Below are 7,098 nucleotides of genomic sequence, written 5' to 3' on the forward strand. Positions count from 1 at the left end.
AGGATTATTTTTTCTCCAATTAGAGAATCTGTTTCCTCTGGTACCTTCCAGCTATTGATTTTTGGTGCCATTTCATAGGATAGCACACCTCCATATTTGCAAGGATTTATTTTGAAAGTTTCTATTATGTTTCATTTATCTACTTGTCTCTTTTTGCATAAAGATATTAGTTTTATAACTATAACTTTTCAGAGTGTGTTAACATCTGTTCAGTATTTTCATTTACCTTCCTAAAGTACACCTAGCAATTTATAGGTCTTCAGTCAACATAAATTTTTGAATGAGTTTGTTAATTGCACCACAACTCCAGCAGAATTTTTCTTGAAAATGCATTGGATTTATTAGCTAATTGGAAGAAAATTAATAATATTTGACACATTTACTATGCTACACCATTCCACCATGAATATGATATATCTTTTTCTTAATTCAAATTTGTTTAATAAGCTTAACATGACTTTTTAAAATAAAGATTATGCATTCTTGCTAAGTTGGTTTTGGCTTTATAGCATCTTGATTTTTAGTTGATTTAGATTAATACTGCTGGATTTAAATATATATATTAAGTACCAGATATATTCACATATATATCATATTTACATACATAAATATATAACATGTAAGATAGCCTATACAATATCATGTGACATATAATGTATATAAGGCTGGGACCTTTGTGTGGGGATTAGGACTCTTATAAGAAGAGATCCCAGAGAGTTTTCTTCCTCCCACTATCTCTGCTATGAAAAGACACAGCAAGCAGCAAGCGGATGTCTGTCTGTAAGCCAAAAAGAGAACCTTCAACAGGGAACCAAGTGGCCATGACCTTGATACAGACTTTCAAGCCTCTAAAACTGGGAGAAATAAATTCCTATTAGGCCACTCAATCTATGTATTTAGCTTTATAATCTCAGCTGATTATAATAAAGGTTTTGGTACCAAGAAGTGGGGTGCTACTATACCAAATAACTAAAAATGTGCAAGCACCTTTTGGACTGAGTAATGGGTAGAGATTGGAGAAGTTCTGAGGTACATACTAGAATATGGATATTCGGGATGATTCTAGTAAAATTTGAAAAGAAAAAAAGAGAGCTAGAGAGAAAGCATCCTTCTTTCTAGAGAATACATACATAATCATAAAAAAACAGAATATTGGTAAAAAATGGATATTAAAAACCATTTTAAGATCTCAGATGGAAATGAGAACTGTATTATTAGAAATTAGAAAATAAGTCAATTCTTGTTATAAAGTGGCAAAGAATGTAGCTGAATTGTGTTTGTGTAGATATTTAGGAGAAGAAATTTCTAGGCAAAATGTTTAAGGAGCAGCTGGTTCTTCCTGAATACTAAGTATAAAACGTGAGAAGAAAAAGATGAGTTGAAGATGAAACTGCTAAGCAAAAATGAACAAGACATTAAAGATTTGAAAAATTCTCAGCTTCTCTATATTGCAAAAAAAAAGTGAGAAAGTTTATTCAGAAGAGAACACCAAGAGTATAGCTAGACTATAAATCGATAAAGAGATTATAGGATTATGTAAGCAGAAACATTGTCAGTTTGAATTGAAGGGGATCAAGCCAGGATGAAATAGAGAAAGGCTACTTGGCTTCTTAGATTTACGGGACGAGACAATGAAGCTATTATGCTGCGAACATACACTGTTGTTTTCCTTTTTATTAAATGTACTGGGGTGACACTGGTTATTAAGACCTTATAGGTTGCAAGTGCACATTTCTATGGTACATGATCTTCATTGCACATTCTGTGCCCACCACTCAAAGTCAAGTCATCTTACACTTTGCCCCCTTCACACTTTACCTCCCTCCCCTCTAGTAACTACCATACTATTGTCTGTGAGTTTTTCTTTTTCTTGTTTGTTTATTTGTTGCTTTCCATTTTATATCTCATATGTGAGTGAAATCACATGGTTTTTAACTTTTTTAGGGCTTATTTCACTTAGCATGATATTCTCAAGTCCCATCCATGTTGTCACAAATGGCAGTATTTACAATGAACCTAGTGGGGTGCATATGTGTTGGCAAATGTCTTCAATTTTTTTAGATTTTTAAAAAATTTATTTGTCTTTAGATGGGAAGGAGAGAGGGAGAGAAACATCAATGTATGCCTTTCGTGAGTCCCCTGCTGGGAACTGGCCTGCAGGGAACCAGCCTGCAACCCAGGCATGTGCCCTGACTGGGAATTTAACCAAAATCCTCTGGTTCGCAGGCCTGTGCTCAATCCACTGAGCTACACCAGCCAGGGCATCTTCAAATTTTTCAACAAAACCCAGAAGGGGGTTGTTGGGTGGTATAGTAACTCTATTCCTAATATTTTGAAAAACCTTCACACTGTTTGCATAGTGGCTGTACCAGTTTACATTCCCACCACTAATGAATGAGAATTCTTTTTTCTCCGAAAGCTTTCCAACACCTACCTGTCTTGTTGATAATGGTCACTCCAACAGGTGTGAGGTAGTATCTCACTGTAGTTTTGAGTTCCAATTCCCTAATAGTAGTGAAGTTGAACATCTTTTCATATATCTGTGGGTCTTTTGTATGTCTTCTTGGGAAAGCTGTCTGTTCAGGTTCTCTGCCCATTTTTTTCCCCATCCTCATCCCAAGGACATTTTTCCATTGCTTTTAGAGAGGGAGGGAAGGAGAGAGAGAAACACTGAGGAGAGAGAGAAAATTCATTAGTTGTCTCCCATATGCACCCAGACTGGGGATCATCTATACCCAGACCAGAGATTGAACCCACAACCCAGGTATGTGCCCAGGCTGCTACGTGAATCTGCAACATTTTGGTTATAAGACAACACTTCAACTAACCGAGTCACACCAGAGTACCCTTCATTATTTTTTAAAATTAATCAGTATCTCTGGATAGCTACTTTAATATATTCTGTCTTCCTGTGTTCCCCAAGCCCTCCCATGGCCTTCTGCCCCAGTACCATGTTTGGTTTTGTATTTTTCACTAGACTTTAACAAATGAATTCAAGATTAATAAGAACTTATTTCTTTTAAAAAAAACTTTAAATTCTTAAAGAAAATATAGAATATAGTTTTGGTTCTAAGATAAGAAACAAATGTTCTTAAACCAGATCCTCTCCAAAAAATGTGAGTAATGCTAACTTTTTGCATGATGCTAAATAGGGAATGAGTGGAAGAGTCAAGCACTAATTGACTGATCACTATTTCTCACTGTTTTGAAATTTAGAGTATGAGTTCTGAAATAATCAAATAAAGTTTTACCCAGAAACATATCATATGTTATCTTGGCAAATTTCTAAACCTTTTTGACCATGAAGATCTGAAGACTAATAAGTAAATTCTGAAGTCTATCTATAATTCATACTCGCTGGAGCTCAGACTCCTGGCAACAGTTACATCTACAGATGCAGGCGAATGAGCTTGATACTTGCCCCTCTGTTCCGACCTCCTTCTGTTCCTCAGGAGCTTGGAGGTCATTGCCACAAGGAACTTGCAGTGTACTAAAAATCACTCTGGAACCTCCAGGTTGGTGAGCTCCTGGAGACCGGGGGAGTGGCGGGGCAGAAACTTGGAGCCTCTTCTGATACAGAGAGACCTGATCAGGCCACTGGGGAGGCGTACGGAGAGGCGGTAGGAGGATCTTGCTGAGGCAATTGTAAACAGTCCAGCACGGTATTGGCCGAGAACCTGAATGTCTTAGAGCACATGGAATTATGTGTCAGAAGATTTGAAATAAAAGAAGGGCTCTCTGACTCACCGTCTCTTGGGCTTTCTCAGGCTCTCTTCCTCCAGGATACCTGGATGATCAAGCTGCAGCTGCCTGCACATTCCAATGTACGGTATTTCGGATGGGAAGGAACTCCAGGTGCAGCCTAGAATCAGGCTGGCCTGGTAAAGTGTGGCAGGGTTATTCATCCTTGGATGTTCCAGCAGGCATGAGCTCCGAGGCAGAAGCCTGCCATTCTTCTAAAATTGTGTAGCTTTTATATCTTATGTTGTTTTACTTTTGTAAACTAGCCCCATAGAAATAAGATAATTAAAAATTAATGAATGATAGGTGAACTCAGGTGTTAGGGTTTAGCCTTAATTGATAGGTGAAAGTGATTAAAGCTGTAGCTAAAGAGTAAACCATTCAGCTTTTATAGGCTTAAGTGAGTAATGCATGCGGGAAGCTCTTATTCCAAAATTGCGAAGCTTTTAAATAAACACTCCTTTCCTTTATCACCAAACCTTTGCCTCTGAAATTTTGCCTAGAGAGGCGGGAAGCAGATCCCACCTGCTGTTTGGTAACATTCCCACCAACCTTGCCTTATGTAACTCTTCCTCTCAATGTTGATTCTCAATATGCTTAAGGGTCCCCACCTTCAGAAGATTTTCCTGGAATTGGCAGGGCCTTGTTCTTTCCACCTGAGCTGTGGAAATAGTGAGAGAGGTGGTGGGAGGAGACTCCCAGGAGCGCTTCCCGCCCAGGCCAACCCCTAAGTGAGAACTTCGATTTCCAGGGGCTTCTGTGGGCAATATGTGTGATGTGCCTGTCCAAAGGCTAAGCTGATCTGCTGTTCCCACCAATTCCTGGGGTCATCCTGCTTGGGTTGAGTTCAGTGCGGCACTGGGATGTTTGGCGCCTCAAAACTGCGCTCTCTCCCTACACCCCGATACTAACCCTAGCTCAATCATGGCGAGAATTACATTAAAACACCATGAAATTCATCCACATTGAAAGATGATATTTACATATGTTACCAGTCGTTCTATAGCCACAGTGATCTGGAAAAGGAGATGGGGAAAAAGAGAGAGAGATACAAGATTGATACAGTCATGGTATATTCCCACAGACCAAATCAACACAACACAGTGAAGCTGGGAGCTTTCCAGGCTCAGGAAAAACAGCTGGTGTTTCACGCTGACACGGCAGGAGCATGGCTACTTGAGGAGGCATTGCAGATCTGCAGACTTAGGTTGTGAGGGCTGGACCCCCATGACAGTGGCCATTCACATCATCCACTGAGCACTGAAGAAGGGATTTGGATTTAAGCATCCCCTACGTATATTCTGGAAGGAGAGTATTCATCGTTGGGTCAGTGACCAATTAGAAAACTGTGCTCTGCAGTCCACTCTGGGGTAGTTGAGTATTGTAGAGAGTGGTTAAGAGGTAAAAAGAAAGTTTGCCTAAGCGAAAAATTCACCTTTTGACAGAAAAATCTATTAGCATAATTAGAAACTACTTTAAAGAATATGCCTTGATTGATCAAGATATTCTTGAAAATAAGGATAAGATTTTAGCCCTTGTTTCTGAAAAAATTCATGATGAACTTCAGCACAACTTCCGAAGGCATCGTGGTTCAACTCCAGTGATTGCATCATTTGTAGAAGGCTGCATGCATTTCCAAGCCCACTGATGTACAGAAAGTGCACCCGTTTGATGTACTTACAATTCCACCTATAAGCTCCATCTGCCATGGATTGCATGCCACTTCCAGCAATGAAGAAGAAAACAAAGCCACATTTGATATCAAATGTGGAATAGAGTATAAAGAAAGACAAATCTAGCTCCTTCTGTAAAGATTTTTGAAAACTTTCTTGAAAACCTAGATAAAGGAAAACCTAGAAAAGAGAACTTCTCTAAAAGAGTGATTTAGAAAATTTTCTTTTCTTGAGAAATAATTATTTTGAAAAGATTCCTGAGGCCACCAAATGAGAGTGTCAGGTTTTCTGGAAGGGGCGGTCATGGAAGGAGTAAGCAGACTGCAGAGAAATTTGTGAAATTTAGTATTATACAAAACCAACTTTAAGATTCCCAATATAACTAACTGTTCAGTGCTACCAGTTGCCTCGTACAGAGTAAGTGAGCGGTAATCCTAGCTCGCCTAGGTGCAGCCTCCACATTTCTGGAGTCAATGTTCTAGGTGGCTGAGGGCTTTGTCCTCAAGTCTTAGATACACAAGTGAGTTACACTTGGAATGTGCGTTCAGTCTCTTTCTAGTTATGCCTACTGATGGTTTTATTGGGCCAGTCACACCCCACTGCCCATTTTTTAGAAACCATATTGAACTGGATAGCTAAACCAATCAAAACTTCAATTCAAATTATATGAATTACTAGATTACAGTGCAAGGGCCTAGTGTTTTTTACAACACATTGCAACTGTAGCTCCTAACTTCTCTTCTCAGAGAACAATTGGACTAGTTGACCTTTAAGAAGCAATTTAGGGGGAAAAAAAAGAAAAAACTCGACCAACGTAAAACTCTTTGTACTTGTCAAAACTCTTGGACTTTCTATGTTTAGCTACATAAATTTAATTTTAAAGGTTTTTTTTTCTTCTTTCATGTTTGACTGTATGTAATAGATTTTGTAGTGTCAGTTTTCTTTTGTCCGTTTTGATTTACTTTTGTCTGTAAAACATTGAGGAGCAAGCTGTTGGGCTGGTGCTTTCCACGATGTATGAAATTTTCATTGCTTTGCATTTATTTTAACATTGTTTCCTCTGTAGCCACATAGTCTCCTCCCCGCCCCACCCCACCCACCGTTTTGGTTTATACAGAACAGACTATAGTGCTAACAACACACTGAAATTCCTGGTACTTATTCCTCTTTTCTAACTTGTTAAAAAATGTTGAGATCTATTGTGCAAAAAAATCACTCTAGATTGTGTTATCTATGTGAGAATCAATAAAATGGCACAGGAAAAAAAATCAAGACTTGATTTGGGAGAAAACCCACATCAGTGTCGTTTATGAGAAGCATTAAGTAAGATTTTAGCCCCACCTATCGTCCTATAGTGGGATTGCATGTTGGAAATGAAAACTAACCTGTGCTGGACAAGAAGACTCAGATTAGGCAGTGAGCAGAAAGCTGAGCACTGACTCGAAACAGATACAGTCAAGGGAGGTAACTATGTTTCTTAGTTACTGTCCTGAAAAACAGCCGTGCAGCCATTTTTAGGTGTAAGAAATTTGCCAGATATACAGAGAGCAACGCAGTGGAAGTACTCATTCATACACCAGCTTTAAAATTAGGAAGATGTAAGAATACAGAACCCCTTATTTGGTCAAAATAAGAATGGGATTGTGATGGAAGTCAATATGGCAATAACACCTGAGAATGAGAA

At 38.7% G+C, this 7,098-nt stretch overlaps 1 pseudogene; it reads left to right on the plus strand.

Annotated features, from left to right (window-relative positions):
* Nucleotides 1-4,694: 4,694 nt before the first annotated feature.
* Nucleotides 4,695-5,688, plus strand: LOC118985166 (DNA primase small subunit-like; annotated as a pseudogene).
* The last annotated feature ends 1,410 nt before the right edge of the window (nucleotides 5,689-7,098 follow it).

Source organism: Sturnira hondurensis, unplaced genomic scaffold (genome assembly GCF_014824575.4).
Source record: "Sturnira hondurensis isolate 20B ecotype Veracruz unplaced genomic scaffold, ASM1482457v3 Scaffold0004136, whole genome shotgun sequence".
Lineage (NCBI taxonomy): Eukaryota > Metazoa > Chordata > Mammalia > Chiroptera > Phyllostomidae > Sturnira > Sturnira hondurensis.